General features: G+C 38.1%; 1 protein-coding gene across 1 annotated transcript in view; it reads left to right on the forward strand.

Annotated features, from left to right (window-relative positions):
- The first annotated feature begins 267 nt into the window (after positions 1-267).
- The window catches only part of sema3d (semaphorin 3D), a 374,840-nt gene continuing 356,587 nt past the window's right edge, over positions 268-18,520 (forward strand). The window contains exon 1 of the mRNA XM_062981839.1: positions 268-330. The gene's annotated coding sequence lies outside the window, so the exon portion shown is untranslated. The remainder of the gene's footprint in view (positions 331-18,520) is intronic.

Below are 18,520 nucleotides of genomic sequence, written 5' to 3' on the forward strand. Positions count from 1 at the left end.
ACTAGTGTGCCGGAAAAACTTGTAAATTGAGATATTGAAACTCAAATGGGGTAGGGGTGCAAAAGAAACTGTCAATAACCTCATGAGAATGGCTGAAGCAGATTTCAAATAGAATAATGCAGCATAAATGAACAGTCTAATACAGACCTAAGTCATTTCTAACATTTCAACAGCACATTTGCATGTGGGAAAGTATAGAAAAAGTTTTTAAACTATTTTTACTATATTTATGTAATTTGCTCAACAGGTCTCTTCTCCACAGACATTCTCTACATCAATAGAATTTTTTGAGGAATGAACTCCCCACCCCAAGAATCCCAAATGCTTAAGGTTCGTTGTGTGCATGTGTCATATGGGCTATTGATTTTCATTGTCTTAGTTGAATGAAGCTTTGTTATTTTATTTTATTAGAAAATAACACTTCTTTCTGTTTGCATGTAACATTGTCCATTAGACATCCTCCATGACAGTGGCAATGACATCTTCATATTTTCCACATGGAGTCAAAGGGTACATTTTTTCTCTTTCTCAAGAGGCATTTTTGAAAGCATCAGAGTGTGTTATTAGAAAAAGAGAGATAAACATGTCCAAATGAAAACGTGGCACCAAAAGCGGCTCAAGTTGCTCCTGACACGAAAAAAAACAAAAAACAAAAACCCAGGGCTGTAGCTGATGGGCAATATGTTCACCACTTCCTAAAATACAGGTACACGTGACTATTTGTCACTTTAGTGTATTGGAATGATGGTACATGCCTGTAGAAAAAGGATTAGCCAAAAAAAAAAACTACATGAAAGATCTTTAAAAATGGATGTGCATTTGGGATAGGAGAAAAGTTTATACAATAAATCATATACCTATTTTGTGCTGAATAAAGTAGACATTAGAGAATTATGGTTTTTAACCATGGTCCAAACCAAACTTCGATGCATAATAAAGTTTGCAGGATATGGCTGTGGCATTAGGACCTCAGCAAGAGACCACCCAAAAAGTAGGAATGATGAGATCCTACCCTTTGTGGAGGCAATGGACTCAACCACATGCTACATTTAATATGAAAGTTTGAGTAAAGGCTACAAAATGCTTAAATAATGTCCTTTTGATAGGAACATATGGCCCCAATTGAGCATAACCTCTGTAAGGTGATATTTTTTAATATTCTTTCCCCCAAAAAATCATTTAAGCACCAGGCCCTTACCTAATTTGTAGTGTTTGCTGCCAGAGAATGTAGAGATGTGAGCAAAACCACTTCAGTTCATACTCTGGAGACACAAAGCTTAACTTGTGGGTTGTATATGGTATTTCTATTACAAAGAATAGATTACAGGTGGAGATTCTTATTCTTATTCTTATTTTTGAATCTAAACTCAGAAATTGTTTGTGTAGGTCTTGGAGAGACATAAAGGAGTAGGCAATCCTTTATTTTCCCTCTTTAAAAACTGTTCATTTTTCCTTGTAGACTAATGCAACAAGTTGGAAATGACATGCTTTAGGTTTGTCAATCTCATCAATTGCATGGAGGTTTGGTGGAACCTTATTAATGCCACAGCAGTAGCTTCTGCTAGAATTCCACTTTTAAGTGAGCTCATGTGGCTTATGTTGTTGGGAAAAGCTTACCCATTATAATAATACAATCAGTGGAGCTGAATTGTGTGAAGTTGCTACAATCAATTAACATGACCAAATAGTCATTGATGACTACTTCTGATCACATTATCATTTGCTGTATAGATTCATAGAATCATAAAATAATAGAGTTGGAAGAGACCACATGGGCTATCTAGTCCTATCCCATGCTATAAGTGCTATAAAATGAAGCACTTACAGTTCAGTTGAGTAAGTACTGTAGAGGGGTGAGAGCATGTATATATTTTTTCACATGGAAATCAGTATTGTGTGGTGCAAGTCTACACAACCTACAGCCCACCAGGTGTTTTGGACTTGAGCTCCCAGAATTCCTGGCCATTGGAACAACTGGCTAGAGCTTCTGGAAGTTGGAGGCCCATATACCCAGAAGGCTGCATATTGTGCAGGCCTAGTGTAGCTTCTTGCAATAATGTTGTTGGCTTGAGATGCAAGACAGAGCTGAATGTGAGATGTAGTTGAAAGAGCCCTTATTCTACTCTCTGAATGATGACACAGCAGAAACCTGAGCCCAGCCATTCCTCTAGATTAGGGGTTGTCAAACCTTTCAAGCCGTGGAGCCCTTATTGAAGGAAACGTTTCTCGTGAAACCCCAATAAATGTTTATATATTTCATTATATATTATATTATATATAATGTATATGTATGTATGTATGTGTGTGTATATATATATATATATACACACACACACACACACACACACACACACACATATATATATATATATACCAGGTATGGGCTGGGCCAGTGGCAGATAGATGGAGAGTGTTTGTGCGAACTAATTCACACAGTGAAAAAAAGAACAAGAAATAAAAAAATACAATATTTAAAATGAAGAACAATTTTAACCAACATAAACTTAACAGTATTTCAGTGATAGACTCCCGGGGCCATTCAGTTTATACCCCTTCTGCCATGCTGGAAAAACACAATCAAACATCCCCAATAGATGGCCATGCAGCCATAATAATAATAATAATAATAATAATAATAATAATAATAATAATAACAACAACAACAACAACAACAACAACAACAACAACAAAAAATCCAGGTGAGGTGAGGCACTCACAGAGCCCCTGAGTACCTCTCACAGAGCCTCAAGGGCTCCCCGGAGCACACTTTGAGAACTGCTGCTCTAGATCACTCATTCGCAAGTGGCTGGCTATTTCTTGTTCTCCCTCCTTACTGGGGAATAATAACTTATAACTTAACAATTTGGACATGAGATTATGACTCGGCATTTTATTTGATTTTAATCTGTTAATTGATTGATATGTGTAGATTGTTTACATTTTGATGAGATGTGTTTTATTGTTTACCTGTGCAGCATTGAATTTTTGCTGGATTTGTAAGCCACCTTGAATCCCCTCCAGGGTCATGAAAGGTGGGGTAAAAATGAGGCAAATAAATAAATAATAAATAATAACTTTATTCTTGTACCCCACCACCATCTCCCTGAAGGCACTTGGGCCAGCTTAAATATGGGATAGAAAGTCCAACAGACCTAAAAGCAAACAATCCATTAAAACAAAACCATCACTAAAATAAAATAAGAACATCATAAAAATACAACAATCCACATAAAACACAATTAAACATAAGAGAAAAACAGCAGCATTGAGGCTCTATCAGACAGTGTTCAACAAAAACCAATGACCATAATTACCAAAAATGGGTGTGACCACGCTATAAAAGGGTTGGGCATGGGATATTGCATAACTACATGCCATAGGGAAGGCAGAGGAATGAGGTGCTCATTAAAGCACAGCAGCATTGTGCAAGCCTGCAATGGGTGTTAATGTAATTTGATGTCAAACTGAATAAACTCAACAAAGTCCTGTAAGTAACTATTGGTGTAACCACTTGATAACACTCAAAAAATGTCCTTCCTCTAGAAACAGATCTGTATCATTTGCTACATGCCAAATGAAATGTTTGTTGCTCAACAATAATTTGCCTGTTCTGCCTCTACTATCCAGCTAAGGAATTTTTGATCTCCCTAGAAAGATGAAGGATATATTGCCCCATAAATTTGGGAAGTAATATGTTTTAGTGGGAGTGCGAACTGCATGCCTGAATTAAGCTATTGATATATTGATGACTGACTTTAATGCAACAAATTATACCAGATGATAACAGTCATAAAATTCAGCATGACCTACCAAATGTATTGGTCAAGGTTGTGGAGTTGTAGTAGGGATACTTAAATAATTCATGGCAATGCAATCTAACCTGATCTACACTTTTTGGATTACCATAGAAATTGAAATGCTGTTCTTCTTTAGAATTCACATTCCAAAATTTTCAGTGAAGTCCTCACTTTGAAAATAATGTACTTACTTACAAAATTACTTACTTAAACGTATATTTTTACGAAAGAAATGAATGCAGACATATGTAGAAAGAGGATGAAGCAGATTTATGAATGAACACCTGTGAATCTGACAAAGACTGGAAATTAGAGATGTACGCAAAAAATTTCCTTCGTTTCCTTCATGCTATCATTTCGTTTAGACTGTTTGTCTACAGAAAACGAATGATGACATTTTTGTAGGAAACGAGAGGTGACACAAAAAAGAAAGCTGCACAGTCATAGTGATTGCTTTTGTTTTCCTTTTGTTTTGGCCCTGTAACAATAAGCAGGTACTGAGAAGGCTGCTTTCCCATTACAGCTGATGTGTACCAATTAATAATGATATTGATATAAATAACGATAGTTACTCTGGTACCCTAAGCTGAGTCTGGGAGAGAAGTGCCTCTCCATTATATTCGATGTGTACCAATGGGTCTTAATAATAATATTTATATTAGTATTAAGAACAACAGTTATTCTGGCACCCTAAGCTGAGTCTGGGAAAGGAGTGTCTCCCCATTGCATCCGATGTGTGCCACTGGGTGTTAATAATAATATTATTATTAATAACAATATTACTCTGGGGAAGACCCAAATGTTTTAAAAGTTGGTGGGCTAAAAGGGATCCAAATGCCTTCCGTGTGTGACGATTTTCGCCCCTCCAGCCCAAAAACCGAGAAGGGGGGTGAGCCTCAGAAGCCCTCCCATTGCTGCCAATGGCATGAAAATTTTCCTGTTTTTTGTTAGCCAGACAAAATTTGCGTCGTATAGGCAACCCATTTTCGTTAGTGTGAACCAAATATGAAAGTAAGACAACACGAATGAAACTACACAAAACGAACAACAATTCCATACAAAAGCACAACACTAGACAATACCAGCCAAAAAAGAAAAAGGCCAATGGTCCAAAAATTTTCATTTTTTTTGTAAACCAGATAATCCTGTTCGTATAGGCGCCCCATTTTCATTAGCGGGAACAAATGCAAAAATGAGACAAAATGAATGAAACTACACAGAATGAACAGCAATTCCAAACCAAAGCACAACTATTTCAAATAGATTGTTTCATCCATAACTAGCTTATTACCATTTTAAAAGTAAATACTGCATTTCTTCCATTGTAAGAGACCATCAATATTAAAATGAACCCTAATTTCAGTACCACCACCAGCAAAAATACACCTGCAATTCTATATTTTAGAAATGTTTATTTAGAGGAATTGAAGAGGAATCTTGCAAATTATCTGCACCTAGATATCCTAAATAGGATACAATGACATTTAGCGAAGAAGATTAGTTTAACTATAATTCTCTAGTGCTTCAGATTTTCTACTGTTGAACACTAGTTATTTGGAAGCAGATGGTATTTACTTTGATGTCATAACTGTGAGCTTCCTTGAGTCTTCTAGTGAGGACATGAGAATGAGAATGCTGAATTAGAAGAACTTTTGTTCAGATGAAGAAAGATTGTTCTCATTCTAATGATCACTAAATGTTTGTCTGAACTTGAGCAGAAAGCCCTCTTGTAGTATCTATGGACTATTCTATTTTGTATTACATTTGTTTGCATAAAGTCTGCTGAGAGCACATCATATGTCAGCATCCTTCTCAATCTAAAATATTATTTCTGCATTAGGGATGGCAGCGTGATTGAGCTTGAAATTGATGATGAAGTCTTGATTTTACACTTCCCAAAACCTATGGCCAGAATACCACATTGCCTTTAAAAACTGAGCATTTGTAGGGTTGTAGTATATTTCAGACAAATAAAATATCTAGTGTCCTGTCATGCTGAAAATGAACTCAGCATGCTTTCACTGCTTCAGAGGGTAGGGCCATTAGCAACAGAGTCAAATGACAAAGAAGGAAGGTCCAAATGGACATTAGGAAATGCTCTCAAGTGATAAGTTTTGTTTGGCAATTGAAACAAGTGTGTACCTTTTCATATGAAAAAATACATACAAATTCCCAGGGAAGAATAAAAAACAAAGTCAACCCATTATGGAACAGGGAAGGATGGAGAATTCAGGTGAAATTTAGAGAAATATCTTAGAAAATTTCACATTGCTTCTCTGTTGTGAGTAAAGTAGCAGTTTGGAAGGAAATGTGAACCCAAACATAATAGTTCCACATGTATTGGGAACATTTGGGCATTTTCCTGGGAATTTGAAAACATTTGACCATGTTCCAACCAGGGTTGAGATGCACAGATAATGTCAACTCCCATTTCTATGACCAATGAATAAGAATATGAATATGAAAATGAAGAATGCAGAAAGTAACAACCCCCAAAAGAATTGATTCAAAATAGAACCATGTGATACAGCTGTTTGATTTAGGGAAGGGAAAGAGAATTACACATAGTAACTCTGAAACAGAACTCTGGAGGAATAATATTTGATATACAAAGATGGTGACTCGCCAGTAAAGACAAATCCCCTCCAACTCTTTTCTTATTGATAGGAAGATTAAATAGAGTATCTCCATTGTAAAACTTCTTCAATATTTTAAGAGTAAGGATTCAAAAGACATATCTGAATCTTCATGCAGATTTGCTGCACAGACCATAGCTAATCTCTTAAAATCCTGTTGCTGTGTAATTTAGCTAAGGCATAACATTAGCTCACAGAATAATTGGAAAAGAACAAAGCCATTTGTTTAGAGGGGTTTGAGCCTGAGGAAATGCACAATATTTTGTTATATTAATAACTCGTGAAACCTTTTATTCCCTTTTTTAACTCTCCCCTTTTTATTATTTTGCTTAAGGGAGGAAAGATGCTGTTTCAGATCATACTTTGTCTATTTTAAACAACCGTTTCCCTGAAGTATTACAAATTTGGGCTTTCTCCTACACCCATCCTGAACAAGATACAATTCAGCAGTACCTTGGGGAGATAGGGTGGAATATAAATAAAGTTATTATTTACTTTACTTATTTTAGGTTTTTCCAGATTACCATAAAGAAATGTGAATTCTTGAAATATATGTCTTCAATGCACAATTTTCCTAGAGGGAATACAGCTTATATAGTTTATCCAATGCAATTTTCTGAATAGTGTCCCAAATAACCCAGGAACTGACATAAATACCAAGATACAAAGAAAATTTTCTTGTTGTTGGGCTGAGTTCTCAGTTCCCTTTTACTGATTGTACAAGGTCAATCATCCCACCTTAAACTAGCCTGCTGGAGGATGAAATCCCAGCAAAACTTTCAGTGTACTTGGGTTTTTTATAGGTGGAATCTTGTCATTTGTCTCAGGCAACAAATTATCTTGAACTGGCCCTGATTTGTGGTTTCATTTGGACCAATATGGGCATTGTGGAATCCGTGGCTGGAATCTTATCCATAAGCAAATCCCTCCTAAATGTCGTGAGGGTGGGTGTCTGTCTGATCTCCCTGGGGAGGGTGTTCCAGAGTCGGGGAGGCCACTACTGAGAAGACCTCATCCCTTCCAGCCTTGCTTGCCAAGGAGGCAGGACAGAGATGATGGCTTCCTCAGCCGATTGTAAGGCCCAAACAAGAATGGGAATATAACCAGATGCTTCTCTGCCACTTCCCTCCACTAGCAAGTAGGCTTGCTCAAATAATTCGTTTTCCCCGTTAACCGTTATTAATTCGTTATTTTCGTTTGTTTTGAAGCAATTTTGAAGCATTGGTTGTCCACACGTCTGGATATCGCGGTTTCGAATCGCGAGAGGCCGTTTTTCGTTATGTCGTCGTTTTTTTCGTTAGGAAAAAAAAGCTTTTGCAAATCACCCAAACTCCCACCATTCAGGCCCTTTCCTTTTGCCCCTCAGCAAAAGGGGCGTCACGGGCTCAGCCAATGGGAGGGGGCGAGGGGGAAGGAGGCCGAGGAGGAGGAGGAGGAAGACGGAGGGGGGAAAGGGCCGCTGCCGCCGCCTCGCCTCAGCTCAGGCCTGGTGTCTCTCTGTGAGGCGGGAAGGCGGCGGATGGAGCCGGGAATGGAGAGACCGAGAGAGACAGAGAGGGGCCCGGCGGTGAGGTTTTGACGTCTGTGCGAAGCTAGGCAAGTGGGGTTTATATATCTGTGGAAGGTCCAGGGTGGGAGAAAGAACTCTTGTCTGTGGGAGGCAAGTGTGAATGTTGCAATTGGTCACCTTGATTAGCATTGAATAGCCTTGCAGCTTCAAAGCCTGGCTGCTTCCTACCTGGGGGAATCCTTTGTTGGGAGGTATTAGCTGGCCCTGATTGTTTCCTGTCTGGAATTCCCATTTTCTGGGTGTTGTTCTTTTACTGTCCTGATTTTAGCTTTTCTGTAGCTAAAAATGCATATAAAATTGATTCTATAGGGAGGATAAATGATTGGATTTCAACTCCTACAGCTTAGCTTTCTCTGCCAATAATGGTACCATATCAAACTAAACCTCCCAAGATTCTGTAGCAGTGAGCCATCTTGGATATTGTAAGGGATTTATTATTATTATTATTATTATTATTATTATTATTATTATTATTATTATTATTATTAGACCTTGCTCCCAGGAAGGTGCCTTCGCTGTGGCTCCCAACTTATCTATCTATCTCCACATATTCTCCACATTGTGTGTATGTGTATGTATATTATATATACATGAGCCCCGATGGCAAAGTGTGTTAAAGCACTGAGCTGCTGAACTTGCAGACCGAAAGGTCCCAGGTTCAAATCCCGGGAGCAGAGTGAGTGCCTGCTGTTAGCTCCAGCTTCTGCCAACCTAGCAGCTTGAAAACATGCCAATGTGAGTAGATCAATAGGTACCACTCTGGCGGGAAGGTAATGGCACTCCATGTAGTCATGCCGGCCACATGACCTTGGAGGTGTCTATGGACAACACTGGCTCTTGGGCTTAGAAATGGAGATGAGCACCAACCCCCAGAGTCAGACATGACTGAACTTAACGTCAAGGGATACCTTTACCTTTACCTATACACACACACACACACACACACACACACACACACACATTATGCAGGGACTATATACACAGTATATATCACACACACACCAATTTAACAAAGTTTCAGCCACAAAAACAAAGTTTCTGAAGTAGAACAATGACTTTCACAGTAAAGACAACCTAATTTAACAGGAAATAAGACTTTCAAACCAGGAACAGATTTCTGCAATTATTAAAAAATGGTTTATTATAAAAGCTATGAAAATTCGCCAAAAATCAGAGGATAAGGGAAACGTTCCAAATTTTGGTGAGCTATCAGTGTTAAATGTGTTCTACCACTGTACCAAGTTGGAAGAAGATCACTCAAAAAATGAGGGTGGGAGAGTCCTGTAAAGTCCTCTCCCTCTGTGCTGTTTTTGGGAATTGTGCATGCGCGTCCGCCATTAACGAATTAATTTAGAAAATAACGAATTTTCGTTAATTTCGAATTTTTTGGGGGGCCAAATTCGGAAATACCATCAGAAACGAAAAGCTGACCCCCTCTAGTTTTGAAACGAGTTTAGAATCAAATTTTTCGTGGATCGATCAAGCCTACTAGCAAGAGAATGGATATCACAGCAAAACATTGCATTTTGGTTGTGGACATTAGTGAGCCGCAGTGTAGTTCCTCATGTGGCACTTTTAAGCTATGTGCAAGAATTTAGGTTATTGGTCTACTGCGCATTACAAAAAGTGAATTTTAGAAATGAAGTAATATAATACAGACATAGCACATCAGGGAAGCAGGCAGCATGAATGAGACCATTGAGAAAACCACACCCCTCCATCAAGCCAAGGCTAGTGAACATGCCAGTTCCACACAATTCCCAACTGGCCTCATTCACAAGGAATTCAAAAACAAGGGTTTTGAAGGCTTCATAAATTACGCCAGTTTGGAACCGCATGGGACTGAGCCTAGGAGGGCTGGGCGAAAGGAGGCAGGATCCATGATAAAGCAGCAGGAATGAGTGGGTTGCCAGCTAGACACTCCTTCTTCTTCTCCAGGCACCAAGGAGCCTTAAGGCTGCCACCTCTACTAGGAAAAGACTCTCTCCCCCTCCCCACCACCCCACCACCACCACCACCACCACCAATCTGACCTCCAGGGTTCCAGGTTCCTCCCGGCCTTTTCATGCAGGTGGGAATGTGCGTTAATCTAAGGGTAACACATATTTAGCAATGTAATTTTGCCAAAAAAAACTTAGCATTAGACTTAAGTAAATATGGTATCTGTTAAAAAGCCGAAAATGCATGCTATTCTAGCATGATTGTTGATATCAAACCAGCAAGGATGGAAGACTTAATTGCTTGAGATTTTGAACACTACTAGTAATAACACTAACTGGTTAACGTAAGTTTAATATTACTGAGAAACATATGCTTCTGAACTGATTGCCTCCATAACTAATAACTTCATTCATTGTAATAAGATTAAATAGTAAATGTGGCTAAAAACCTTTTCCCCAATTCCATTTTCTTCCAAGTATTCACTGTGGCCAGTGCAGGAAGTACCAGTGTCAGACCACTTTCTCTGCCATGTCTGAAATGGTTTAATTAATACAGACCAAGTCACTTGGCAAGAATACAATGAGTCCAATGTATGAGGGAGTGTCCATCTTCTGTATATTATGGTAAAAGTGTATTCCCTTTGTCTTAGTGTGAGTGTCTCTTTAGTTTGTTGTGCTGTGGAAGAGGCAGCATTACAGACTGGCAAAAATATACACACATCTTTAACCTATCCCCATAGAATGCGCTTGTCCAAGATTACCACAAACTACATCTACCCTGCCATGGTTAAGTGTATAATCTATTATCTGTGGCCAAACATGAGAATATTTCTTAGCTGAAAGAGCAAGTGCTTGTGAGCCACTTAAATGGTTCCTTTTTGAATTTGTACTGCTGTCATCCCAAGCTCATCACACATGATAATTAAGCATGGCTGTTGAATTTTCTCTTGCCACACCTGGCCAATTATAATTCCCTCTGGAAATAGTTGGCCAGAGATACTGAGATTTGGACTAATGTGTCCAGGTCTCTTCTGTGTTTTGTCTGAAATGCATGTCTCACTTTCATCTTCTAAATGGAATACTCATCAGCATAATCGTTGCCAGTAAAAAATTCCAAGAGCTCTTAAAAGGGCAGAGAGAAAAAGCAAATAAAAATGTCTAAAGTATGACTCAGGCTAAAAGTACAATTGCCAAAGTTTTCCTATCACTAAAACTTCATTTGGATCAGATATATCATCTTGGTTTTCCTTAGTGTTCTTACAGGAAAGAGTATGTTTTGAAAGCATTAACAGAAAGATAATTTACATTCGGTTTTGGGTTTTTTTTTTTTCGAGAGTGTATGAATATATGATCTCCAAAACACCATGTCTGGAATTTCCAGTGATTTCTATAGGTTTATGAATGCCTTCTGTCTCTTGCTGAACTGTGGAACTAATATTCTTAAACCACAAACAGTAATGCCTGCAAACCTTAAAGTGTGCATCTTCTCAAAAGCAATTTCCTTTTGTTTTGAACTAGAATCTGGCATAGTAATAAACAGAATGAAGTTTCATCTACACAGTAACGGACAGAATGAATCCATACACAAAAAAGAGTCTTGTAGTCTAGCAAATAAGGGCATAAGAATTACAGCCTGGCTGACCGGAGTTATTTTGCTTCTGAAGATTCAGGCTCACTACCTGAGTACCTCATCAGACAGCCAAAATTGCCTGTTGTATAATTCTCCCTCTTCACTTGCAACACGGAGCCCACCAGGTCCCATCCCACAACATAGATCTATTTCTGGCGAAGCTCTGTGGAACAAGTGAATAGGGAGGAATTTCGTGTTGTATAGGCAACTACGGAGTAAATCTGTGTTGTGGATTCTGCCCCCCCCCCCCATGGAATGGGATGAGGGGGAAGCTAAGCAATGCAGCATGCAGGGTTCCCTACACCCCATGCCAGGTCCCACTGGATTCGCCATGATGTGTGGCAAATCCTGGTCTTAATGTGATTGGGTGCTGGATTCAGCCTTGAATATGGAGGCCCATGTTTTGGTAATGAAAGAAGTTTTGAATAGTTAACATTAGCCAGACAATTGTACCTTTTCCTGGAGATGTCTTATCCAGACATAGTAACACATGCATTATGTTTCTACCTGACATTGTTTTTGAAAAGACTCCGGTTTGGATTGGGCCAAACAGCTGCCACCAGATGGTTGACTGGTACTGGTTACAAGGAGTACATGACTCCCTTGTTACAACAGTTTCACTGATTCCTGATCTGAATTTGGGCACAGTTTAATTTTCTGGTTATGACCAATGAAGTCTTACACAGTTTGCATCTGAAGAACCATATTAGCTTACATGAAACAGTATTCAGTCTGAGATCTTTGGCAAAGGCCCTCCACTCATTCCTGCTATTTTCGCAAACACCTCTAGTGAGGACATGAAACAAATTTCTCAGAGCTAATTTTCTTCTTGAAGAAAGCAATCATTTTAGTAATTTTCTTCCCATTGCAAGAAAGTAAAAAATAAAAATCAGTTTTGAAAATTATTCACAGTTTGGATGGATTCTTTTTCAAAATTATTACTTTTAGCAAAATAGAAATCTATATAGGGAAAGCATTTTCTGCATAGAAAATAATATTCTGTCAACTCATTCATCATACACTATATGTCCAAATCAAGTATTCTAAGTAGCTGAAATAGCAACACTGCTTCTGCCATCTGCCTTTCATTTGGTAGACAAGTCATATACTGGCGACATGGGAAAGAAAGGAGCATCTGCGTTGCATCCTTTATGTTGTAGACATTGCACGGAAGGGGGGGGGGAGTTGGAATTCCACAGTAAAGAAAAACAGCCCCTGAAGTGGCTGTATACTTGTCAGAATTTTTTGATGTGATGAAAGATGTTTTATCATGGAGATGAGTTTCTATGAGAAAAAAAAAGTTCAGCTGAACATAGTCATGAAATGGTTTCTGCCTGGTGTGCTTTATTATATAAACCTCACTGTGTGCCAGGTCAAACCCAAGTGGCTTCGAATCTCAGTATGGAGAAGCGGTCAGTTATAAATGAAAAACCCAATATGATGATTAAAAGAAGAGGAAGAGAAAAAAGGAGCAGACTGAGAATGAAAGGGGTAGGTGGAGGAAAAAGAGGGATTCTCCATGTGATGAGGTCCTCCAACCTTCCTATTTGGAAAGTTTGTGCATATAATTCTGCTCCTTTAAAATAAATTGTTGTCAAATGAAGCCAACATTTTGCATGAATGTTGTGACAAGAACCCTCTATCCTACTATTATAGTTGTGCTGTCATTCTTGGTGGATGCATATACAGTAGAGTCTCACTTATCCAACACTCGCTTATCCAACGTTCTGGATTATCCAATGCATTTTTGTAGTCAATGTTTTCAATACATCGTGATATTTTGGTGCTAAATTCGTAAATACAATAATTACTACATAGCATTACTGCGTATTGAATTACTTTTTCTGTCAAATTTGTTGTATAACATGATGTTTTGGTGCTTAATTTGTAAAATCATAACCTAATTTGATGTTTAATAGGCTTTTCCTTAATCCCTCCTTATTATCCAACATATTCGCTTATCCAACATTCTGCCGGCCCGTTTATGTTGGATAAGTAAGACTATACTGTAATAAAGTCCCGAGATGATCCAAGATTTTGGAGCCTAGAGCTAATACCTTCACAGACATGATCTGTGATTGTTAATGATATTGTTCAGTGTCACAAACAGCACATGCTTACAACTTAACCTTTCACATAGATCTTTCAGACTTAAATCTACGTAGATGGTGAGGCTGGAGTGTCTATGTCTGGGCAAGATACAAATAAGTTCTGTAAGAAAGCTTTATATTGTCTGTCTCTTTTATTGCCTTATGAATGATGTGAGCCTTCCTGGAGTAATAGAATCCTTGTGTCATTAAATTCGTGCTTGGTTGTTTCTTACATCAATAATCACTTTCAAAATTTGAAAGAAATATAGGAGATGCCTACTGAACAATTGGAGTTGGTGTGTCAGTTCCCACATTCTAATTGTATGTATTTCTGGTTATATGTTTTTGTCAGATCAGACTAGAATTTGAAACTTTTGTGGGCTTATTACAGTGCTAGGTCAATAAGTCATTTTAAAGCAATAGGACTTTGTTTTATGTGTGTGTGTGTGTGTGTGTGTGTGTATGTATGTTCCCACATTCTTCAGCTAAGGGACATTTTTCTGTCATTTTAAATCAAACATTGTACTTACTTACTTAGGCAATCCCTCGTAGTTAGAGGATGATTGTCGTCCATCTTGGGGGGGGTGTCCCAAGGATTTCACATTTTAACAAAATCTCGGATTGTGTATCTCATGAAAGACTTTGGATCACTCTTAAAGAAATGGGTGTCACAACATTTGATTGTCTTGATGTGTAACCTGTACTCATAATAAGATGCTATTTCAGGTTAGAAACTGAATAGTTTCCAATTCTCAAGGGGTCAGGGAAGTCTGTTGCTTTGCCATATATTTCTAGTGATTTATTTCTTCTGTGTGCTGTGACTACAGCTTCCACTTAGCTTTGTACAATAGTAGGTTCATCTTCAACTCCATCTTCCTTGAATGAATTTTTCATCCTTTCATCTCTTTAACATAGTTGTTCAGTATATTGTTGCTATCGTATTTTTCTTCCTTGTTCATACAATGTGTTTCCCACTGTATTTAAAGCAACTCCACTATTGCCTTAAAATTTGTTTTGAATCTTTGTAGAGATACCTTGTTTTGAATTTTTGTGGTCTTCTATTTCTCAGCTTTGATTGTCACAGTAGTTCTCTCTGTTGCTGTGATCTGACCTTATTATCTGACCTTATTTCTATCCCTTTTATTTTTCCTTCTCTTATATTCTTAACTGCTTGAAGAGTTTCATCTATCATTTAGGCCCCAGCTACACTTCCATGCAAAATCCAGATTATCTGCTTTGAACTGGAATATGTGATAATGTAGGCTAGGGGTCCCCAAACATTTTAAACAGGGGGCCAGTTCACGATCCTTCGGACCGTTGGAGGGCCGGACTATAGTTGGCCACCGAGCAACAACAACAACAACAACAACAACAACAAAGAGGGTTGTAAGAGATCCTTTGGGCCATTGAGTCCAATCCCCTTCTGCCTTTGTGCACCGAAAGCACAAGCAAAGCACCCCTGACCAATGGCCACCCAACCTCAATGTTAATAAAGAGGAGGAGGAGGAGGAGGGTTGGAATAGAAGAAGAGGCCCCTTGGGTAATTTAGTCCAACTCCCTTCTGCCTGGTATAGGCTAATAAAATCCAATTAAAAGCAGATAAATTGTATTTTATATGGAAGTAGATGAGGTCCTAGTGGGATTTCCCTTTCTTTTTCTTAGATACTGTCTGTTTACATTCTTCCTGGACAATGTCCCTCACTTTGGTTCAGGGTTCTTCTGCCTTCCAATTAATGAGACTTAATAGTTCAATTCTATTTTTACATTTTTACAGCTTTAAATTCTATGTGGGTGTTTGTCAGGATATATTTAGGCAATTATTTGATTCAAAATGTACAATTTCTGTCCACTCACATCAAATATTGCAATGTTTATATGTTCCATTTATGTTTCTACCTTCCCTTAAATAATGTTTCTCACATCCCATATTCCTGTAATATGTGCTGTGTTCCCTTTCACCTTTAAACATGTAACAGCTGAATATCTTTTCATCACATGCTACAATTAGCTATAATGCCATGTTTGTTGTCTCAGAGAGATCCTTAGCTGGTGACACACACAAATCCATACCGCACTCCAGAGGCTGCCCAGTAGCTATTTGGCATATTTAGTCTGGCTCCTCAGCAAAACCCTGTCTGACATGGAGAACCTACCAGCAGCATTGCTGACATCATCATAGCCTCACAGCATCATACAATTATGGAAAGACAGTGACATAGGTGAGAGTCATTGTTTAGTTTCTCATCAAGTATATGTTAAATGTAATGTTATGCTAAAACTAACTTTTTAAAAAATATGTGGCATGAATAACATTTGATGTCTAACTATATTAATTAATTTATGCTAAATTTCTTTATCTAGTCAAAAACATTTCTTAATTTTATTAATAAAGATTCCTCAAGGAAAGGGCATGAGCATGTTATTATTAATCTTGATAAAATCATAACCAAGTTGGTCAATATTTATCTTAATAAACCAGCTTGGGTTTTATGTTACATAAAAACATGTTTAACTTCCCCATGATGTTCTTTGTGCATGAACACAATGTACTGTTAGTGCCCCCAACACATCTTATACTTCCCACTTGTCTGAGATTTAGTCATGGTTAGGTTCAGTCTTATTTCAAAATAACTCTTAAAGTTTTATTGCTTTTCTAAATAAGCATGAAAACATATTTCTGGGAAGATATAAAAACAAGAAAAAACTAATTTGAAAGCTTGGGTTCATGTACTAGGCATAGCGTGCCAAGGTAGTCTTTCATTTCTTGAGTGAATGCTTTTTGGAATGTGGAATTTTATAGCCATAATTGTCGTTACTATTATTATTATTCATTCCAATAGAAAGAACTGTAAACCATGATTCTGTTGGGACTAAAATATAATATGATCAAAAAGATCTATTGTGCTGTTTATGTAGTTGGCAAGTTAACTTACATAAAAAGAAGGGGCAGTCATTCTGAAATTATAAGAGTTCAAGAGTAAGGATGATAGCACATTTCTCTTTTCTCCAGCCTGGCCTCACACTCATCTGTTACAAATATATTACTATGATTGTTTATAGTTTGTAAACTTGTCCAGCTACCATCTCAATGAAATATGTCTATGTGAATATTTTTTAAAAATCACATATAACCAAAAACTGACCAAAAACAGCCATGGGACAATGGCATTCAGAGATTACTGAAATTAATGCATGCATAATTTCATGTTTGCTGGTCAGAACTGCAAATGTGCCTTCTTTTTCCAAGCACAAACAAAAAAGGAGAACATGAGGCAATGTTGTCCCTAGAACACTTAAAACTTGGGTGAGCCACATGCAGTCCCTGACCCCTTTTCTGCCCCTGGCCCTAACTGTGGGAGTGAAACTTGCCCAAAAATTGGTATCATGAGAGGAGCTTACAAACTACCCTGAACGGTGACATATTTACATTCGCAATGCCCCTAACACCATCCCCATGCCCAAAATTAGGATAAAGAGGAAACGGAAAGAGATTATTTTCCAGTTATTGAACATTCTCCCCATCCTGGGTGTAGTCACCAAGCTATAGATCATGCCAGATACCAACAGCATTTTTACATTATTTTTTCCAGTTTATAAACTTAATGACCATGTTTTTCAATATCATTTGTGCTTATTGACTCATATGTAGTCTACTATATATTTTGGAGGTGGGTTTTATTGGTCTTGCAAGACCATTGCTTCCATCAGAACTAGTACAAGATACTTTGCTTCCAGAACCAAAGGGAAAATTTTTGATTCACCCCCCCCCCCCCACCCTCATAAAGAAGCTAACCAGACAATCAATTAAAAACATAGAATCCGCCATTTATTTATTTTTATTTTGGGACCTTATGACAAGTCAAAGTCTTTGTTCTCCAATGCATATAAATGGTGGGGGATACTTTTTGGCTAATTCTCCCTCCCAGCATCTGCCAGCTGAAATGGTGTATTCCTAATAGTTGTGTGGGCCTTAAATAGGTCATAAAATATCAACCACATGGCAAGGCACAATACATCACTTGTGAGCTATGTTGGTGAGTCACCGATACCAGAAGTTATCTAGATCATTCAGATTCCCCACTTTACAAGGGTTTGATATATGTAAAGAAAAAGAAACGTTCTAATTAAGTATAGCTTTTGTCTGTGAAGATGATTTTGTGATAAATGTTTTAGAGTTTATATTGCTGCTAATGGAAGTTTTCAATCCATGAAATATTTATGAGAAAAGTCACATATTTGAGTTGAAGAAACTCCACCCTCAATGCATGAAACCTACACAACGTATATAATGGTAGTTTCTGTTTGCAGAGTCAAGGTCAGGTGAATAATATGTCCTTAGGATGTTGAGGTTGACTTTCTCCCTCATTCAGTATCAGTATACTAGCCTCTTTCTTTGGACAGGCAATAAAAGCCTAACCCCTGCTGCCTGGCTCGAAGGACCCCATCTGCTTGGCCACAGGATTGCTTTGCTCTTTTGACAGGGCAGTCTATGAAAACCTGACCTCTGCTTGGAGGGCAGCAGCCATCTCTCTGACTTATGAGATTTGTTCCTTCTTTTCATTGGACAATTCCAAGAAGAGAAATACACAGGAAAACTGGGGCTTTTGCCAGGAGGGCACATCTGCTTGACCTGACTTTGCCCTCCTTTTCCTATGAGGGCTCATGGGGAAGCTCATAAAACTGAGATCTTTGCATGGACTTATTGAGAGCTATACAGTTGCTCTATGGGAGTCAATCAAAGCAAGTCCATTCTGATCAATTGCTGTTGACTTTATGTGCCCCCACAATGCCATAAAACAGTATATAACAGAATCATCCCAAGAGAAACTTGGAAAAGCCTCATATGTTCTGCATCTT

Source organism: Anolis carolinensis, chromosome 5 (genome assembly GCF_035594765.1).
Source record: "Anolis carolinensis isolate JA03-04 chromosome 5, rAnoCar3.1.pri, whole genome shotgun sequence".
Classification (NCBI taxonomy): Eukaryota; Metazoa; Chordata; class Lepidosauria; order Squamata; family Dactyloidae; genus Anolis; species Anolis carolinensis.